The sequence below is a fragment of the Alnus glutinosa genome, chromosome 14 (genome assembly GCF_958979055.1).
Source record: "Alnus glutinosa chromosome 14, dhAlnGlut1.1, whole genome shotgun sequence".
Taxonomy (NCBI): Eukaryota; Viridiplantae; Streptophyta; class Magnoliopsida; order Fagales; family Betulaceae; genus Alnus; species Alnus glutinosa.
This window is the reverse complement of record NC_084899.1, coordinates 18,654,851-18,677,927: the sequence shown is the minus strand read 5'-3', so window position 1 is coordinate 18,677,927 and position 23,077 is coordinate 18,654,851. Positions and strand designations below refer to the sequence as shown.

At 36.0% G+C, this 23,077-nt stretch overlaps 1 pseudogene; it reads left to right on the top strand.

Annotated features, from left to right (window-relative positions):
* Positions 1–7,404: 7,404 nt before the first annotated feature.
* On the top strand, positions 7,405–9,873 carry LOC133856766 (uncharacterized; annotated as a pseudogene).
* The last annotated feature ends 13,204 nt before the right edge of the window (positions 9,874–23,077 follow it).

The following is a 23,077-nucleotide window of genomic DNA, read 5'->3' as shown; positions in this document are numbered from 1 at the left end:
TTTGGTAGGGGCACTACAAAAAAACTGGTGTTTTGAGCCGCTTTTTTAGAGCCCTTTTAAGCCGTAAAAACGATTCTAAACAATTTGAGCCCTTTTTTTTTTAGCCGTTTTAAAAATGGGTCCACACATCAAGTATTAATGACTCGGATTGATCCGCTTTTCCATAAATCGATTCAAACTTGAGCCGCTTTTATAAAAACGGCTCAAACCGGTTTGAGCCGCTTTACTCAAAAGCATCTTAAACCGGTTTGAGCCGCTTTTCTAAAGCGTCTCAAAATGGTTTGAGCTAGTTCAATAAAAGCTCCTCCAACATGCTTGAGACACTTGTTAAAACGGTTCAAAACTTTTTGAACTGTTTTGTAAAGCAGCTTTAAATTGTTAAAACGACTCTAAATTAGAAAATAATTAAAATATAATTTTTGAGTCGTTTTAAGTGTTAAAACGTCTCTAAAATTAAAATAATTAAAATATTTTTTTAGAGCCGTTTTAAGTGTTAAAATGACTCCAAAATTAAAAAATAATTAAAATATATTTTTAGAGCCGTTTTAAATGTTAAAACGGCATTAAAATTAAAATAATAATAATAATAATAATTTTTTTTTTTTTAAAATACCCAATACCAAAAATATTGTTCACATATATGAATTCATAAACATTCACACAAACTCATATATAACCCAAACTTCATATCAAGACATTAAAACAAAAACAATGTCTTAATCTACACACCAAGATATTAAAACAAAAACAATAACAAATACAAGAACATATCACCATAAATAATTTCACTCAACCCCAAACTGATCAAGTTACCTACAATCATAAACGACATATAACCATAAGTAATTTCAGAATATAATACATAAGTTACCTATGATCACAAACCAATCAAGTCCAACAGATAACACAAAAGTTTCCTACATCATTTACAAAATTCAATAGTACTCCACCTACATTCACAACTTAAGATGTCTTTTTCACGATAGTTCATTTCACATAAACTCATTTATAACCCAAACTTCATATCAAGGCATTAAAACAAAAACAATAACAAATACAACGTATCACCATAAATAATTTCACTCAACCCCAAACCAATCAAGTTACCTACAATTATAAACGACATATCACCATAAGTAATTTCAAAACATAATACATAAGTTACCTACATCATTTACAAAATTCAATAGTATTCTACCTACATTCACAACAACTCAAGATGTCTTTTTCATGATAGTTCTTTTTCACGATAGTTCCTTTCACATAAACTCATATATAACCCAAACTTCATATCAATGCATTAAAACAAAAACAATGCCTTAATGTACACGCCAATACATTAAAACAAAAACAATAACAAATACAACATATCACCATAAATAATTTCACTCAACTCCAAACCGACCAAGTTACCTACAATCATAAACGACATATCATTATAAGTAATTTCAAAACATAATACATAAGTTACCTATGATCACAAACCGATCAGTCCGACCGATAACACAAAAGTTACCTACATCATTTACAAAATTCAATAGTACTCCACCTACATTCACAACAATAGGGCCGGCAATTTTGACACGACACGACAACCCGACACGAATACGACACGAAATTAGCAAGTTTGGGTCTACCTTAAACGGGTTTGGGTCATAAATGGGTCAACCCGTTCATCTCAGTTAAACGGGTCGTGTCACGGGTCACCCGTGGGTGACCCGCCAGACAAGATTACCTTTTCTTTTTCTTTTCTTTTTCTTTTTCTTTTTTTTTTTTTTTTTTTTTTTTTTTTTTTTTTAACCCAAAAAAAAAATAGAAAAAAAAAAATGGAGAATGGCCGAATAGGAAATTGAGGGGAAATAATCTGAAAAGTGAAAAGTTGAAAACAAAAGATTCAAAAGTAATCAAAACTCAAAAGAATCAAAAGATTCAAAACAGTGAAAACAGTAAAACACAAACAAAACCGGAAAAGTGAGAAAAGTGAAAGAAAACTCTAACTTCTTTTTTTTTTGATTTTTCCTTCAGCCTCGCCGAGTCGCCGCGCCGCCGCCGTTCTCTTCTTCAGCTCCGTGCCGCCGCCCCTTCTTCTTCCTCCCGCGAGGCTCAATCGGAACTGGACCCGCTCGACACACACACACTCTCTCTCTCTCTCTCTCTCTCTCTCTCTCTCTCTCTCTCTCTCTCTCTCTCTCTCTCTCTCTCTCAAGTTTCTCTAGTCTCTGCTCTCCCCGTCTCTCTGCCGCTCTCTCTCTCAGACTCTCTTTCTCGGTCTCTCCGGTCGATGTCGCATTCGGTACCGCCGGGTCCGCCGGTATGTTAGTTGATTTCCATTTTTAATTTTTCATCAACAAGAGAGAATATTAGAAATTAGAATCTGTCAGCTTTGGAACTTAGCTGATTCTGTTCTAGACTAATTCTTGTTTTGGGTTTTGGTTTAGTTGTTGGTTGGTTTTCTGCAGAATGTGTTACTGAACTTACTGCAGTTGTGTTTGCTGTTCTTTTGTTTTGATTGTAATGTTGTTACTTTGATTGTGTGGTGATTTTTGTTGTTTATAATATTGATTAATTATTCATCTAAAAAAAACCCATTTTATGAAGATTGGGATGTGCAAATCCATGGGAAGAAGCATTTTGTTCGTAACCCATTTTATGAAGGTGGTTTATTTTCAGTATTTCTTGTCTTTGGTCTTCTGACTCTACTTGTTTGATTGAAGCTGATGCATTATGGTCATACCCAATGACTCACAAACCTAACCTTAACCAACAGCCATTGACAATCTTCTGGAATTGATGATGTATTTGGTTTATATATATATATAAAACTTTTAAGCTAAACGGGTCGGGTCGACCCGATTCGACCCATTAGGTTAAACGGGTTCACGGGTTGTGTCGGGTGACCCGTGAAATAATCGTGTTCGTGTAGTGTCTGGAGCCCCGACTCGTTAACATAAACGGGTCGTGTCCGGGTCTAGGTTAAACGGGTCGCGGGTCTTAACGGGTCGTGTCGGGTGACCTGTTTTGCCAGCCCTACACAACAACTCAAGATCTCTTTTTCACGATAGTTCATTTCACATAAACTCATATATAACACAAAATTCATATCAAGGCATTAAAACCAAAACAATGCCTTAATGTACACACCAAGACATTAAAACAAAAACAATAACAAATACAACATATCACCATAAATAATTTCACTCAACCCCAAACCGATCAAGTTAACTACAATCATAAACGACATATCACCATAAGTAATTTCAAAACATAATACATAAGTTACCTATGATCACAAACCGATCAAGTCCAACCGATAACACAAAAGTTACTTACATTAACTACAATCATAAACGACATATCACCATAAGTAATTTCAAAACATAATACATAAGTTACCTATGATCACAAACCGATCAAGTCCAACTACATTCAATAACACAAAAGCTACTTACATCATTTACAAAATTCAATAGTACTCCACCTACATTCACAACAACTTAAGATGTCTTTTTCACGATAGTTCCTTTCACATAAACTCATATATAACCCAAACTTCATATCAAGGCATTAAAACAAAAACAATAATAAATACAACATATCACCATAAATAATTTCACTCAACCCCAACTCGATCAAGTTACCTCAATCATAAACGACATATCACCAAAAGTAATTTTAAAGCATAATACATAAGTTACCTATGATCACAAACCGATCAAGTTCGACCGATAACACAAAAGTTACCTACATCATTTACAAAATTCAATAGTACTCCACCTACATTCACAATAATTCAAGATGTCTTTTTCACGATAGTTCCTTATGCGTATCGTCATCATCAAACATCAAGAGCACGTCACCTACATTAGTGATTCAAATGAAATGTGTTATGCACACACACACACACACACACACACACACACACACACACACACACACACACACACACACACACACACACACACACATATATATATATATATATATATATATATATATATATAGTAACAATACACGTAATATTTTCAACTTTATATACTCAAAAAAAGTATAGTTAATCATGTTTGGAGCTAACCAGGTGGACTAGCTACTGTGGATGTCACCCTCACGATGAGCGTGACGCAGACGAAGAGTTGGCAGAAGTGATGCATTGGCTCTAGCAAGATCGTCAATCATCATCTGCATCTTCTCCATCATTTGATCTTGTTTTGCAATTCTTTCATTAGTTTGTTTCCTCTCTTCATCCGCTCTTCTCCTATCTTCGTCCGCGATTCTTCTATCTTCGTCCGCTCGTCTCCTCTCTTCCTCCCATCGCTCATCCGATATTCTCTTCTTTTCCTCCCACTTTTTCATCATCTCATTCATTTGAGTATTAAATGTAGCTTCTTGAGTCAACCGTGATGCAGATGATCGAGTAGTGGGTCTAACTAGTAATGGGCCAACCCCTATTCCACGACACATGACCTGAATATTTTGCTCTCCTCATTGCCCTTGCAAGAGCATCATCTTCTGCCCATAGTACTGAACTCTGTGGAGATACTTGGTTCGTTCTTGTAGTGTCATCTGTCATCAGCTCCAACTTTTTCTGATATATATATTAAATGTGTTAATTATTAGACATTTATTTGCTTCGGAATAAATACTTATACTACTTTATTATATGATATATTCAACAACACACAAATAAAGACTAAGTTAAGCACTTACAATCGTCTCTTCAGCTGCTTGTAGGGTTGGCAATTCGGGTTCACGGGTCGGGTTCGTGTCAACCCGACTGACCCGATTACATAAACGGGTCTAACACGAACCCGACCCGATTATTAATCGGGTTGTGACGCGCGACCCGAACACGACCCGACAAACACGACTAATAAACGTGTCACCCGTTTACCCTACACAACCCGACCCGACACGGCATCAATTTCACTGTTTTCACATGTTTCAACCTTCAATTTTAGTTTTTACCTTCAATTTTTTTTTTAAAAAAAATCGGGTTATAATCGTGTTGGCGGGTCAACCCGCGTAATCGGGTTATAATCGTGTTGGCGGGTAATCGTGTTAGCGGGTCAACCCGTGTAATCGGGTTATAATCGTGTTGGCGGGTCAACCCGCGGGTTGACTCACCAAACACGATTATAATCGGGTCAACCCGATTATGACTCGAACCCGATTATAACAAACTCAAATCCGGTTTTTTCGTGTCGTGTTCGTGTCGGGTTCGCGGGTCGTGTCAAAAATTGCCAACCCTAGCTGCTTGCGTGGCGTCCCATCTCTTTTTGTGTGAGTTGCCACAAAAACTTCAGCTCGGGTGGGTGGCTTCTGCTTTGATATCTCCTACGAAAACAAATATACAAAAATCAAACAAGAGCCGAATGGGCGAACGTGAATTCAACAAGAACTTATATATATATTATTGTGAATGAAATCAATGTACCAGCTCTTTTGTGACTCTGGCGTAACTCTTCGAGCTAGATGTGTGAAATATCTTATTGACACTTTTGGATATTTGTCTATTCCACTCAGCCCTTGCCTACGCAATTCTTATAAACAAATAAATTGTGTCATGTATTGTTGAAAGTTTAAAGATACATACTTTAAAAATAATGACATTTGTTGATATAATTACCCTATCTTCCCGAGTCAACCATGTATCGATGGCTATCTCCATGTCCTCAGCATCAAACTCCGTGATGTTGGGTGTCGACTCAATAATTCTCTCGCGAGTATCATTGGCTTGTGTATTTATAGCCTTCTTCACCCTATACTTGAAATTTTTTCACTTATGCCCGAAGTCAATCATTGCTATCCGTTTGATCTCATTCATTGGTGCATCAGGCATGATGTAAAATTTTTACTGCAATTTAGTAAAAAAAAAAAGATTTATATACTATGTACATGTTGTAATATATGTTCAACGCAATAAATTTGTAAATAACTTGCTTTACATACCATTAGAGCGGCCCACAAGTTCTCCTTAGCCTAAGGCGATATCTTCCTCTAGTTTGGGGCACCTAGCCCCACAAACTTCCTATTTCGAACGTATTTCACTCCTAGTTGGCTAAATTTCATGCCACTGTGCCAACTGGCTACCACGTCGCATTAAAATTGACTACCACCTTTCGCCTCCAGGTATTATCCAAAGGGCGGTTGGAGAGCCAACATCTCTGATGTGAAATTGTTATCCGTATATGTATTTAAATTAAATAGATGAAAAATAAAAAAAAAATAAAATAAAATATTATATGTGTATATAAGTTAAACAAAATATACACATTTTTGTAGCATAATCAAGTAAAATATTTGGAGCATAGACTACATATATATCAAGTGTAACATACATACCCAATGGCAGACTAGCGTTGGGGCCAGCAGGGGCCGTGGCCCCTGCTGGCTCCTGAGAAAAATAAAAAAATAAAATTACTATACTAAGTTCTAAGGTTAATTCAAACTTGGCCCCACCATAATCATCATTACTATCCAATAGATTTTTTTTTTTTTTTTTTTAAGGGGCCCACAGCATGGTTTTTTCAATCTGGAATCAGTTCATTGCTTACACAGTTACACTCCATCAGTCGCTTCATCAGTCCACAGCCCATCTCACCTGCTGCCCTGCAGCACCTCAAGCACGCACAGCTCAAGAAATGAAATGATAGAAGAGAAAAAAAAAAGGAAAAAAATCTGTAAAAGCTCTTAGACAAAGAACTAAAGAACGAATGAAAAAAAAAAAAAAAAAAAAAAAAAAAAAAAAAAGAACGAAAGAACAAACGAACGAACGAAAAAAAAAAACCCTGCACTGCGCCACTGCTGGTGACTGCCGACTGGTGAGTACCGAGTTTTGTGGCTGTGGACCTGTGGTGGAAAAAGAAGCTGAAGTGAAAGTGTGAAACTCAGAAACTTTGAAGTGTGGAAGTTTAACATTTTTTTGAGGTATTTTTTTTTAGTGTTCAATGAGTATGAAAAACTTTTTTCTCTTTTTTTTTTTTAAAAAAAGGTTAGTTTCGAGGTTTGGCTAATTTGCAGGTGTTGAAGTCTTGAAGAGCATAAGAAGGAAGAGGACAAGAGGTTTTTCATTATTTTTGGGCATTGCTTCTCTATTATACTTGTGCTGATCTTGTGACTTTTGTCTACAAGGTAATTTCTCTATTCAAATTTTCAGAATATTTTTTGGTTTTGGGTTATATATGAAATTATCAATGATGTTAGTTTTGAAGTTTTTAGTTTTTCATATTATTATTTTTAGTTTAGTGTTATATAGACTCTTGTTTTTTTTGGCTTTTTTTTTTTTAGTTTGTATGATTGTTACTTATTAGACTCTGATAATTTTTTTGTTTTGTTTTGTTTTGTTTGATAGTTTGATTGTATCTTATGGGGTTGTAATTTAATTTGGAAAATTTAGGTTCATTAAGCATGTCAAAGTTTAAAACTATCGAGTCATTCTTCAAAAGAAAAGAAGTTGATGTTCCAGAAAGTAATCCACCATTGAATTTTAATGCTGAAACTTCAAATCTCAAAGAACGTCCTCTTAAATCTCAAAGGATTGAAGTTGAAGAACATCCTTATGAATCTCTAATTGTGGAAGCTCAAGAGATTCCTTTTAAATCCTCCACGCTTAATGTTAACGAAGTTGATGGTTTTTCTATAGAACGAGATCCAGGAAAACGTCCTCCGATGTGGGACTATCCAGTCAATCGACGTGATGAAATAAGAATGGCTTATTTGAAAGCACGTCCATATCAAATTTTGCGTCAAGACTATCCATTTTCTGGACCTGAAAATCATCCCCATCGTTTTCAAGCTTCATGGTTTACACAATTTTCATCTTGGCTTGAGTATTCTCCTACTACGGATGCCGCATATTGTCTACCATGTTATTTTTTAACAATGAAACCAGTTGGACGTCATGGATGGGATGTATTTATCACCAAGGGATTTAGAAATTGGAAAAAGGTTCACGATGGAAAGAAATGTGCCTTTTTGACTCATATTGGAGAGGATCCTTGTTCACCCCATAATAATGCTGTGAAATCTTGTGAGGATTTAAAACAACAATCACAGCATATCGATAAATTATTGAATGTACAAAGTACTGAACAAATTCAAAATAATCGATTACGTGTAAAAACTTCTATTGATGTTGTTCGGTGGCTTGCATTTCAAGGATGTGCTTTTAGAGGTCATGATGAGACTCCTGATTCAAAAAATCGAGGTAATTTTCTTGAGATGATTAAAATTTTGGCATCATATAATGAAAAAGTTGCAACAGTTGTTTTGGAAAATGCTCCTAAATCTGCAAAGTATACTTCACATAGAATTCAAAAGGAGATTTTGCAAGTCATGGTAAGTAAAGTGCGAGATAAAATTCGTGAAGATATTAGAGACTCTAAATTTTGTATTATTGTTGATAAAGCACGAGATGAGTCTAAAAGAGAACAAATGGCTATTGTTTTGAGATTTGTTGACAAATATGGTTTTATACAAGAACGCTTCTTTGATCTTGTTCATGTTAAAGATACATCGGCATTGACTTTCAAGAATAAAATATCTGATGTTCTTTCTCATCATGGACTTGACATTCAAAATATTCGTGGACAAGGATATGATTCAGGCATTATTTATTAATGATTGTCCTTATGCATACTATGTTCATTGTTTTGCTCACCGATTGCAATTAGCATTAGTTGCTGTATCTAGAGAAGTGGTTTCTGTTCATGAGTTCTTCACAAATTTGAATTTCATTATCAATATGGTTGGTGCTTCATGTAAACGTCACGATCAACTACAAGCTGCTCAAGCAGAAAAAAAATTGCACATATGCGAGCTATTGGTGATCTTGAAACTGGAAAAGGAGCTAACCAAATTGGCACTTTGAAATGAGCTGGTGATACTCGTTGGGGTTCCCATTATTATTCTATTTGCAGCCTAATAAGTGTGTTTGATGCTACTTGTTCAGTGCTTGAAATAATTAGAAGAGAAGGAGCTAATTACTTTCAACGGGGAGATGCTAATGCTGCTTATAAAATGATTACATCCTTCGAATTCATTTTTATTTTACATTTGATGAAGGAAATTATGGGTATCACTGATGTTCTTTGTCAAGCTTTGCAGCAAAAGTCTCAAGACATTTTGAATGCTATTAATTCAGTTTCTACTGCAAAAAAGCTTATCCAAAAGCTGAGAGATGATGATTGGGAGAAATTGCTTAAGAGCGTTGTCTCTTTCTCCAAGAAATTTGAAATTGACATCCCAGACTTGAGTGCTCGTTATATTGAAGGTCGAGGTCGTAATCAACGGAATCACATTACAGTGGAGCATCATTATCATTTTGACATATTCAATGCTGCTATAGACTTTCAACTGCAAGAGCTTAATTGTAGGTTTGGTGAAAAGGCAGTCAGACTTTTGACACTTAGCTCAGCTTTGGATCCAAAGGATGGTTATAAATCATTTAAAATTGATGATATATGTAGTCTTGCAGAGGTGTATTATCCTCTTGATTTTTCTGAGCAGGAGAAAATTAATTTGGGTTTCCAGTTGAAGTATTTTGAGCTTGATGTGCATAATGATTTGAAGTTGCAAAATTTGTCTTCTGTTGCAGAATTATGTCAAGGATTGGTAGAGACAGGAAAATCAAAGACATACTATCTTATTGATAGATTGATTCGTCTTGTTTTGACTCTTTCAGTGTCTACAGCGACTACCGAACGAGCATTCTCAGCTATGAAAATTGTTAAAACAAGACTTCGCAACAAAATGGAAGATGAATTTCTTGCAAATAGTTTAGTTGTGTATATTGAAAGGGAAATTGCTGAGAGCTTCAATTTAGATTCGATACTTGATGATTTTGTTTCTCTAAAAGGACGTAAACTAGGTTTTTGAACACTTTATATTTCTGTCTTTTTGTACTAGTGCCAACATGTTTTTGTTGCTAATATATTAATTTTGGCACAGATTATAATGAATTTTTATAATGTACTTTTGTGATACATATTGTGTGACAAATTATTCAATTTCTATTTTAAATTATATTTATTGGCCCCTGCAATGTCAGTTACCTGGGTCCGCCACTGTACATGCCTATTGTACGAACTTTTCGACTATCCAATTGTATGCTAGTATTGGGAGCTTGTTCCCCCTCAAACTCTTGTGTGGGAGCTCGTTCCCTCTCAGACTTTTGAGACTGAGCTCGTTCCCGCTCAGTTTCTTGTGCCAAAATCTTAGAATCAATATTATCAAAAGACTTTACAAACCCACCAGCCGTATCCGACGGCGTACGTATGCTATCCTGTAAGGGCTCCTCAACCATGATTGCACTCGGAGAAGGTGGGTGGTCCTCATGTTCTATCTAATCTACATGCTGAGATGTCTCTACCTTAGGTGTAGACTATGAAAAGAGTCGTATTGGGATCCGCAAAAAAAATTTCTTTCTTGGAGGTGACTTGTATGCCATATCAGCCTACAAAATACACAAATATACATAAAGTGTCAGATCAAATATAAATATAGAAACCACTCAACATGTTTAATGTATTTTGATATCAGTTTAAGATTATTGAAAAAATAAAGTCATACATGCATGCTACTTTTATTGTAGTTGTACTACTTCGAATGTAGGTGTGTCACTACGGGCATAACGAAGGTCTTCACCGTAATCAACATTATTTGGATCCTGATTAATGTTCAAGTTCAATGGCTCACTCTCATGGTAGTTGAGATCTTCATCATTGTTCCCTTCCCCTTCACCAACATCATACACGTTTCTTGGTTTAGTCCTTACTACGCAACACCAGTCTGGGTTCCTGTTGTCATGGACGTAGTATACTTGGGATACTTGTAAAGATAATACGTACGGATCATCCAAAATGTTATCTCCCGTATGTATTAGGTTTTTGAAATTCACAAGTGTTATACCATACTCATCATCCGACCATCCTCTATCATTTCTAATGTCCGCCCAATCACACTTAAATAACACATACCTAGTCGTGTTATAGTACTCTACCTTGATTATTCGAGTTAGCTTCTCATAATAGGTATCACCATCAACTGTAGGCACACACACACACACTACTGTTTTGGGTTGTTTTTCCTTCATCTTGGGCCATAGTGCGAAACAGCTTGCCGTTAACCATATATCGATTATATTCGAAGGCCGTTTCAATTGGCCCTTTAGAATGCCATACAAGCTTATCCCCTAACTCAGTTCTACGTGTCTGGTCCATTCGGTTGACCTATGATTTGAGATAACATTGCAGTTGGCAGGATGTATAAAATTACATATACAATAAAACGTCGCTCATAAAACGATCACCATTATTTTATAAATTAAACCATATGAAATTCTTACGTAGTTATGGTACCAATCACAAAATGTATCCCTATGTTGTTTGTGCAATTCTCTGTCCAATAGTCAGTCTCTATTGGAGTCGTGCCTCAGCTTAGCCAGGTGCATCCTATATGTTTGTAGTCCACATTTAGAATAAACAAGTGTATGTTTGAGCCAAAGTAAGATGTATTAAAAAATATAACTCATATGCGTAACTAAAGGAACTCGTCCGAGTTAAAAATAATATATCGATGGATCTGCGTCAATGTGCATTGGTCAAGGGTTACTCGTGTTATCACTCCCCTAGCCTCATCAGGGTTTCTCTGAGGCCTATTGTGGACTGTGAGTGCGTTCTCTAAGTACTGCGAACAAAATGTGAGCATTTCATCCGCTAAGTAACCTTCCGCTATAGAACCCTCAGGTGTAGCTCTATTGTGCACTAGGGATTTGTACCGTCCAAGGTACCTACATAGAGAAAACATAATTATCTCTTGTATTACCTCGTTGAGACAATAAAGGGAAAAAAACCTTATATATACTTAGAATACATAATTACCTCTCAACCGGATACATCCACCAATAGTGTACCGGTCCACCAAGTCGATATTCACAAACCAAATGTATGACAACATGAACCATAATTGTAAAGAAGCCCGGAGGAAATATTTGTTCAAGCTTGCACAATATGATAGGGATTTTAGCTTTATGTCAGGCTAGATCTTCTTTCGTCAATGTTTTCAAACATACACCCTTAAAAAATGCAGACAACTTTATCAAAGGTTTCACAACCTTCTTTTCCAAGGATCCACACAAAGCTATTACCAGCAGTTGTTGCATGAGTATATGGTTGTCATGACTCTTCATACCAACAATGGTACGGGGTTTAAGGTTCACACAACGAGACACATTAGAGGCATATCCATTGGGTACACTGACATCTTTGATCACTTTTAAAAATTAATTTTATCCTCATTAGACATCATGTGGCATGCCGCATATAGATATATTTTGCCTCTCTCATTAGTGAATGGATGAAGTGTTTTTCTCAAACCCATTTTACTCAAAGTCTAAACGTGCTGCGTGGTTGTCTTTTGTTTTTTCTTTCATGTCCAGTAGGGTCCTAATGATATTATCCATCACATTTTTTTTCGATGTGCATCACATCAAGGTTGTGTCGTAACAAATCATCCTTCCATAGGGCAATATATGAAAAAAATACTTTTCTTTTTCCATACCGCGTTCTCATTTGCCCCATGACCTTGTTGCACAGTTTTTTGTCGTTTGTCCCTTCATGTGTCTTTGTGAACAACATCAAATCCCTGTAATTGTCGTAGGATTTCACCTCCATCTGGAATAACATGCGCATCACCCAGCTCTTGTTTATCGTCAAAGGTTCTTGCCATCTGTCGCCACTTATGATCGGCAGACAACTATCGCCTATGCCCCATATAACAATATTTACGCCCGTATGTCAACCATGTTGACCTCGTTGAATGCATACAATAAGGACATGCCAGTAGACCCATAGTACTCCATCCAGATAAATTTGCATACACTGAAAATTCATTTATTGTCCACATCAATGCTATTCGCATAATAAATGACTTCTTCATGGATATGTCATATGTCCGTACCCCTACATTCCACAACTCTTGTAACTCTAATATTAAAGGTTGTAGGTAGACATCTATATTCATTCTTGGTGCAGTTGGGCCTGGAATAATCATAGATAATATGAAATACTGCTGTTTCATGCACATCCAATGAGGTAGGTTGTATGGAACCAACATGACAGGCCAAGTATTGTGGCTTGTGCTCATGTTCCCAAAAGGGTTAAAACCATCCGACGCTAGACCAAGCCTAACATTCCGTAGGTCTGATGCAAAGTTTGGGTGTAGTGTATCAAATGCTCTCCAAGCTTCATCGTCTGCCGGATGCCTGAGCACACCATCTTTTGTGTGCCCATTAACGTGCCACCTCATGTGGGAAGCAGTATGTTGTGACATGTACAAGCTTTGCAATCTTGAAGCCAATAGAAACCACCGCAACACCTTCACCGGCCGTCTCTTCGATGTTCAGGATGAGCCATCTTCTTCAGTAATTTCATCCTTCCACTTTGATGCTCCACACATTGTACATGTATCTAACTTCTCATTTCCTTCCAGAATAACATACAATGATTTCGATAAATTGTAATCTTTCATATCCAAGCTCCAAGTCTCTTAAATATTTTTTTGTCTCATACATACTTTTAGGCAAAGGTGGCTCATCTATTGGTACTATCTCATTGATGAACTCAAGCAAATGTGTGAAAATCATATTACTGATTCCACCCACACACTTCAAGTTGTATAGATGAACAATAGCTGACAGTTTGCTATATTGTGTTTTATCTTGAAGTGGCTTGTCTGCATCCTGAACCAAGTTGTAGAATTTCTTGGCACTCTCATTGATTTCTTCATTAATTGCTTTAGGTACATATTCGGCTTGCACTTTCACTTGACACTCACCATCATCTGCCCGAATATTATGCATGCCAAAAACATCTTGCAACATGGACTGCATCGTTCTTGATTTGTCGGGTATTGGTACATTATTTGCAGCCGGAACCGGCTTGGAAGATTCAACAATAGGTACTTTATTAGGTACAGGAGCCCTAATCTTCTCCCCATGCCAAATCTATTCAGTGTAATTGGGCATAATTCCCATTCCACCGGTCAAATGGTCATATACTTCTTCTGGTCGTAGGCTCATGTTTAAGCCACACTTCTTGCATGGACACACAATTGAATTTTTATTTTTAGAGTTCGTAACTGCATACTTCACGAACGCTTCGGCCCTTTCCATATACTCCCTCGAGCCTCTGCACTTTGTCATCCAACTCTTGTCCATATTTATTTTACTACATTACAATACACAAAATGGTTACAAATATATAACACAAATTAAGGACTGTGTTATATACACAAACGGTTCTCGATTGATTACTAGAATCTTTTTTTTTTTTTTTTTTTTTTTTTTTTTTGGCAAAGAATTGAAAAAATGAGTTGATAACCTGGAGCATTATCTCAGACAACGCGGCCTCTTCTTAAATTTATTTGGTCCTAGGTCATGAATTTATTTTCAAATTTAATGGGTCTTAAATTTGAAGTTCAAATTTAAGTTGGGGCATGATTAAACAACAACCTAGGTATAATGCAATCCAGCCTCCAAGTTAAATTCTTAATTCCGTCATTAGATTTTTTAATTTCATACTATTAATACTATGCATACTAGCTATACTTAACTATATTTACTTAGTTACTTAGTATCAATATACTAATAAGATATATATATATATATATATATGTTATAAGACATACTACTTTATATCACCTTTGCTAAAATTATTTGCTTTAAATTTTTTTAGACTCAATTGGTTTCTACCTTCTTGCCAAATTCAGAACCTTTTCATATTACAAAATAATGAGTACCTCTTTTATATTAGATTATCAATTGAGAGATAATGCATATCAAGCCATTGAAACCAACGATTTATGATTTTGCCATAGTTTAAACCTTTCAGTTTCAGCTTTTAGGTTTGATTTAGGTTCAGGTTAGAGGACAAGGAAGAAGACGATGACAAATGACACGTAATACTCTTTATTAAACGCAACGTTTAATTAAGTTTGTTGCTTGACTTTTTTATACCCCAGACACACGCTATCTTAAAAGCCTACAGAGTACAGATTTGTTATTTTTAGTCTGTGGACCATTTTTACTTACACAAGTTACCACCATTTTTACTTTTTAATATGTGGGCCACCAAACCAACTCAAGGCAACTTTACCTAAGATTATGGAGAGTAACAATGATCTCATTGTGCTTCAATCAAATTCGAAACAAGCTCGTCCAAGATAGATTTAACAAATATACCGATAGATCATTGCTTATATATATATATATTCTCATTACCATCATAGTGATATAGACCAAATATGAAGACAATTAAATAAATTAACTCTAGGCATGACAAAATAAATTGAAAGTTATATTTATGTATTTTATTTATCCATTTCGTTAGTTAAATTTTTTAATATGTTGAATTAATTTTTATTTACTTTATTTTTTTATTTAAAAATTTTTTTTGACGCCCCTGAACAAAAATCCTGGCTCTGCCACTGTTTTCATCCATAATTCACCAGAAATTAACCAGAACATACTAGAGTATTACACTGTTACTATGTTTTTTAATTTTTTTTTTTTTACAATATTTTTTCTTCCCTAAAAAGTTTTAGGTATGAATCAAATTTTTACACTAATTTATTTTTAGATTATTGCACTGTCTAAATAAGCTTTTATATTTACATTGCTCTTTTAAATTAATAGTCTATGAATATATAGTTTTTGTTATGTATTTTAATTGTATGAAATATATAAATTTAAAAATAAAAAACCAGTAATAAAAAGCAGAAAAAATTTTAAAAAAAAATAAATGAAAAAAAAAACCTTTGGTTGGTCATCGGTGGTCGTTGGTATTCCTCGGTGGCTGAGCTTGTTCCCTTTGCAGGCCGAAGCTGTGAGAGAGAGACCTGCAGAGAGAAAGCGTGAGGGAGAGAGAGAGCTAAACAGAGAAACATAGAGAGCTAGAGATCGAGGGACTTACTCGGCTTTCCGGCGGTACCCTGGCCGGTGGTGGTGGTTTTACTGAGAGAGCGAGACATGGAGAGATAGAGAGAGAGAGTGCCGAGGGAGAGAGGCGACAGGAAGAGAGACGAGAGGGAGATAGAATGCCGAGGCCGGGAGAGGAGAACGCCAATCGAGGACCCTGCTGGTGGTCGGCTTCAGTGAGAGAGAGAGAGAGAGAGAGAGAGAGAGAGAGAGAGAGAGAGCGTGAGAGAGACAGAGATGGCAGGAGGAAGAAGACATACAATACGTGCGTGGAGAGAGAGACGTTGTTTTTCAAAAACAACTTTCGCAATAATTGCGAAATGACAAGGGAGTGGCGCGGGACAGAATTGTGTCCCGTGCGCACGCCTCCTGACTCCAAACGGAATCGTTTTACAATAAAACGACTCCATTTGGAGTCGTTCCCTGACATTTGGAGTCGTTTTGCTTAAAAATGACTCCGTTTGGAATCGTTTTTCAGTAAAACGACTCCAAATGCAGTCGTTTTCATTAGATATTAATTATAATCTGTTGATAAATATATAGTTAGTTATTAATATGTTTAATTAGTATACATATATATATATATATATATATATATATATATATATAGATAACATATTATATATATGTATGTGTGTGTATAACATATATATTGTATACACATATGTTGTCATACTGACCAAGTACTCTACTCTCTCTTTAGAGAGAGAACATCTGAAGTTTCTAGATAGAGAGAGAGAGAGACAAACCTAAAAGCTTCGTTCGTCGGGGGGAGAGGCTTCACATCTCCCCCTCCTAGTGCTGGTGTTTTCCCCCTAGCCTTTAGGGCAAGTTAGGGTGGTTTTTGTCTCCAAGCCTTTAGGCTGTTGAAGTTTTTGATCCTCCCGGTGCTTCAACCGATGGAGGTTGTTGGGTTTTTCTTCTTCTTCAACAATTTTTTTTTTTTTTTTTTTTTTTTTTTTTTTTTTTTTTTTTTTTTTTTTTTTAAACCCTATTGTTTTCTTGTTGCAAGCAGTGATTTTCAGGTGTTGGTTCGTGAAGAACGGTGGGTGTTGGTGGATTTTCGGTGGAGATATGTTCCAAGTCCGATCTTTTATTCTCGATTGGATTTTCTCTAACAAGAACTGTCTAGGTGCAGTAGCCGGCCTTTTCTGGTCAGGATGGTCACTTAATGAGGCCTTGTGGTTCGTCTCTGGTCAGTGTGTGACCCGCAAGCGCCGGCGGTTTAGATCTTCTATTTTATGTGTGTGTGGGCTACATCACTTTTCTCTGGTCTCGGAAGGTGCCAATCTATGCTCGTGAAGGTCGTCCATCGCTAAGGGGGTTCCCGGAGAAGGCGCGTGCTTTACACACGCCGACTTCGGCGGTCGTTTCTTTCTCGGAGCCGGTATGCTGGGTTCTTTGTTTGTATATTCTTGCTTGTGTTCACAGTTTATCATTTTTTTTAACTATTTTAAACGAAGTTTTTTTTAGTTTTGTGGGTAAAGATTATTTATCTCTAGTTCACTTCGATGGCCTTTGGCCTGTCGGGCTTTGGTTCTCGCCTTTGGTCGTTGTAATTATATATATATATATATATATATATATATATATATATATATATATATATATTAATTACTTTTATTTTTAGTATATATGGTTAGAATTATTATAAATGGTGTTGCTTTTAATTTTTAATATTGGAGACTTTTTTTATAAAAGGGTTGAAAATGGAGCCGTTTTTACAGAAAACGGCTCTAAATGGAGCCGATTTATACAAAATGGCTGAAAATTGAGCCGTTTTGTAAATGGTCCGTTTGGGTATTGAATATTTCGAATATGAATAATATTTTGAATATGATTGCGAATTTCAAGGCAATGAAAATGTGTTTGGATGTTGAATATAATTCAGATTCTTTTCGAATATGTGTTTGGGTGTTGAATTTCTGAGATTGAAAAAAAGTGTTTTATAATGGTATAAAGTGATTGGATTGTATGAAAAGTTGTGTATAATGATTGGTATGGTAAAAAAATAATAAAAATAATAATAAAAAAATAACAAAAAAAATTAAAAATTTAAAACTAAAAAAACAAAATTTTTATTTATAAAACAAAAACAAAAAATAATAATAATAATAAAGGAGAGAATCGGCACCCACCCTTTGGGAGGGGGGTGGCTTTCGGGCCACCTCGAAATCTATTTGGGGTAGCCCGAAAGCCAACTCCAGGCCACTCAAGGTAGCCGTGCGGCCACCCCTGGCCACAAGGGGTAGCCGTGCGGCCACCCTCGGCCCCAGGGGTGGCCCGACAGCCACCCCTAAGGCTTTTGGGCCACCTGTGGATCCATTTGGGGTACCCCCAAAGCCACCCCTAGGGCTCAGGGGGTGGCGCGCAGTCACCCCCGGCCACTGGGGGTAGCCGCGCGGCCACCTCCGGTCCCAGGGGTGGCCTTCCGGCCACCCTTAAGGCTTAGGGGTGGCTTTCGGGCCACCCCGAAAATCCATGCGGGGTGGCGCGAGGCCACCCCTGACCCTTGGCGCCACCTCTACCCTATTCTCCTATTTTTCTTGTTTTTTTTTTTTTTTTTTTTAATTTTTTTTCCCAGCTTTGATTTCTACGGTTGAAAGAAAATGCACCTCGAAATTCAAACCGCATTCAAAACAATATTCAAGAGGCAGACGGGTTTTATTCACCATGGATCCGGGTTTTTGAATAAAAACCCGGTTCGAATATTGAAAAATATTCGAACCAAATGCACCAAAAATGACTCAAAATTGAGCCGTTTTGTAAAAACAGCTCAAATTGGAGCCGTTTTTGATAAAAGGGCTGAAAATGAAGCCGTTTTTTATAAAAGGGCTGAAAATGGAGCATTTTTCCTAAAAACGACTCTAATTAATATTGATTCATTAAATAGTCATGTCTCAAATTAGAGCCGCTTTTGTAGAAATGGCTCAAATTAGAGCTGTTTAAGTATAAGTGGCTTAAATTTTTTTTGAAGCCGTTTTAAAAAACGGCTCTAGTTTGAGCCGTTTCTAGTTTAAACGGCTCCAGTTGGAGCCATTTTATAAAAACGGCTCTAGTTTGAGCCGTTTCTAGTTTAAACGGCTCCAGTTGGAGCAATTTTATAAAAACGGCTCCAATTAGAAACCTTTTTAAAAAGCGGCTCCAATTGGAGCCGTTTTAATTAAAAACGTTTCAAATTGGAGTCGTTTTCCTAAAACGGCTCCCAAAGAAATAGCTCAGAGTGTCGATTTTTTTGCAGTGGGGCCAATAATCTATTTTTATTTTTTTTTTTGTAGAATTTTTTTTCCCAACCTTATAATTTTTTTTTTTGAAAGAAATTGGGGGGGAGGGGGGGTGGCATGGCCCCTGTCAGCCCCCCCTCCCTCCATCCCTATTGACCCTTACTCTATTTATATAGTGCAAGGCAACTTTGAGTGAAGAGTTGCATTGTTTCTCTTTTTCAAATAATCTCAGATTCCAAACAACACAATATTGTCCGTTTTTTGCTCTTCCGAACCAGACTTCCCAGCAGGTCACCTATCTTGGTAGTACTCTTCTAGAAGCACGCTTAACTGCAAAGTTATGATAGGTTCATGAACATCACAACTCTAAAACGCGTTGTGTCAAGGAGGGTACAAATATACATATAAGCATATCTTCATTCCCATACCCATGCGATGTTGGACGTCACAATCACCTCCTCTTGGGACCCAGTGTCCCCGCTGGTGACCCTCATGATATTACCCCATTCTTGGCGTCCCAGCAAGTGTGTTTTGGCGACCCTCATGGGCTGGACAAGGGTTCTGATTCCATTTGTAACGACTTAGTCCAAACGACACAATATTGTTCACTTTTGGCTCTCCCGAACTAGACTTCCTAGGAGGTCACCCATCTTGGTACTACTCTTGCAGAAGCATGCTTAACTGCAGAGTTCTGATAGGTTCATGACCATCACAGCTTTAAAATGCGTTGTGTCAAGAATGATGTGAATATATATATATATATAAAAGCACATCTTAATTTCTATATCCATGCGATGTAGGATGTCATAAAAGTTATTACATTTCATGGAGATTTGGTGTGGGGATGACCACACATATTATGGTGTGATCACTCCTACATTACCAGCATGGTCAGTCTCCATTAAACTATGAAGTCGTGGAAGGTGCTACTAAAAAATAGCCACATCTGCAAACCAAGACATACATGTAAATGACTTCTTTCTTTTGTGTATATATGGTTGGAACATAAAAAATATGACCTATCCCAAAACATATTCACAAGGAATCTCGAAATTTGAACATAAAAAATAAGTTTACATAATGTGATAGTGAAAATTATTATTATTATTATTTTTATTTTTTATTTTGTAAGTGTTGATCCATGGGCTGAATTTCACTGTCATGTTTTTAAGTTATATGACATTTGTATACCAATTTATTAAATAACATTACTTTATGTAGAAAAAAGTTTGTCCTTTTTTTTTTTTTTTTTTTGAGAAGTATAATAGAGCAAACAGACTGCAAACAACAAACATTACAATAACAAAAACTAGAATTTAAATAATAATAAAAAAAAAACTGATATAAGTGCATCAACTGAAAAATCCAATCTAGAAAGACAACTTGCACCTCATTGTTTTGGAGGGAGACCTTGAAGGTGAAAGTTGACCGAAAATCTTATGTTCTTCATATAGCATTAAGACGAAATGACTATGAAATTACGTTGTCTCGTGATTTATATCCAAAAGAGTCAATTAATGTAACCAACGAAGCTGGTTGGGCTTCCGATTGACCGCCTTGATGAAACTCATATCCAAATTTGAAAAATTCGAAAGACCAAAAGAGTTTTTTGGAAAAGAGGGGACCATGGATTTACTATAAAAGACCCATGGTAGCGGTGGTGTGTGTAACCTACACGAGCCAAAGAGGCGTGTGTGATACACTCACCGAGACAGGAGCCATAGGGTGGAAGAAAGCAAAACAAGAGAAGGATGAGAAAAGGCGTGTAGAAAACAAAGGTCAGAGGTGGATGGATAGATGCACGTAGATCTGATCTCCCAAACTAAAAAGAAAAAAAAAAAAAAAAAAAAAACGAAGGTAAAAATAGTTTGGGGAGGAGAGGAATCTCTAGAACAGAGGGACAAAGTGTTTTTTTTTTTTTTTTCAGGAGTTTAGAGAGAGCGTTCTTCTTAAGCTGTTCTTATATATCTTTGAAATAAGTTTTATCTAGTAGCTAGCCTTTAATTAATTTGACTTTCAATTGCGTAATTCACTTCTACTTTTGCTTTATAAACTTCCAAATCCTAATCTTAAATTTTTAATCTCATTTTCCATTTTCTTTTGAGCTCCGAGAAACGTACATCCAAAAAAAAAAAAAATATTAGACCTCCACTCACCGAACATCTCGAAATCTGTGAACAAGAATTACTGGGCAACGTGCATGACATGATTTTGCGAGTTATATATTCATAATTTTTTGTAAGTATATTTTAATATTAAATAATTAAGTAAATAAGTAAATGAGATATTAACGTGATGATATCTTGATTAATTTATATGAGAAAAAGTGTGAGTTTTATGCATTTACGAGGTTCTACCGGGAAGTTAGTTAGTACTATTATAGTAAAAAACTTATTTCTTGGGCTAATTTTTTTTTTTTTTCTCGTTAACTACCGGTCATTGTTGATATACTATCACAAATTGACATTTCGATCAAAAGAGAGCATGTAATTAATATTTTTGTACCTTTACCCATTTTCGTCAGTCAAATTCTTAAAAAGACTCAAATACTGAAACTTAAGTTTCAAATTTACATATAATACCTTAAAATTAAACAAATAAGAAAAATAAAAGAATCTAGGGTTGGCCGCGTGTTACCTTGATCCAAGTCGAGGTGGCCGGCCGCATGCCACCCTGATCCAAGCTAGGGTGGCTCGCAGGCCACTCCCTCTATCTTTTTTTAAAGGTACAAAAATAGTAGTTGTATGCTCTCTTTTGATCGAGGTGTCAGTTTGTGATGACATGTTTTCTTGAGGAAAAGATAATAACTCCTTATTTTTACATATTAATACAGAGAAAGGGTTTCTACTAATTAATAATTAATAATATTATAGAGTTGATAGGGATAAGGTTATGGTAAGTAATTGACTTGGAATAAATTCTAACTCACGCTCGACCTAGGGGTCGAACGGATCCATAAGTTGCAGATTGATTTGAATGATTTTTTAATTTAGACAGCAATTTAATACAATCTCTTTTGATTTCCTTTTTTATTTTGGTTTATTTTGGCATTTTGACTTTCCATATGCATGTGAGAGATTTGTTGTCCATCCTTAGATTATTGCTAGCATTAGTTTTTTGACTTTGTAGGTTTTGAGTCCTGTTATAAAAGACCCATATATATATGATTGTAATGAAACAACAGTTTTTTACTCAATAAAATTTTTGAATTTTCTCTCTTTACTGCAAAGCTATTTTCTTATAGGTTGTTAGAGTTTATTTTTTATTTTATTTTTATCGCTTCCACTACGCCACTGCTTTCTCATAATTAGTTATAATCAAATATGTTGGAACAAGCGACTCATATTCTCTTTAGCTTGGTATATAAAGTAATACAAAAGTACTAGCATAGTGGTTAATTGGGTACGACACATGGTATTTTATGGTTTTCCATATATGTCCCTACGTATAGTATGGTTTTGTTATAAATATGTTATACTGTGATCCTAAATCATTATTGAAATAGTTGCGCTTATGTAGACATAGGCACATTGCCGAACCACGTAAATTTGTGTCTTAATTTTTTCTCGCTCTCTTTCGCTCTTTTCGATTTTATATTATTCATCGTTATTTTGCACGGTACAACAAAACAAAGCAGGGACAAAAACGACCATGGTGGGGATGAGTGTATATATATAGGTTAGATTCAAGTTAGTGACTTGTGCTAGGAATGTGAGCTCCATACGTACATATGAAGAAGACAATGTCTTTTCTTCTTGCATTTGTGTTACGGAAAATGAGAGAGATCTAGATGGTGATATATTACTCACAAACAAGGGCATAAAATTAAGCCACAACATTCATCAAAAAGAAATTAAGCTAAAGCATGGGAAATTACAAAGCT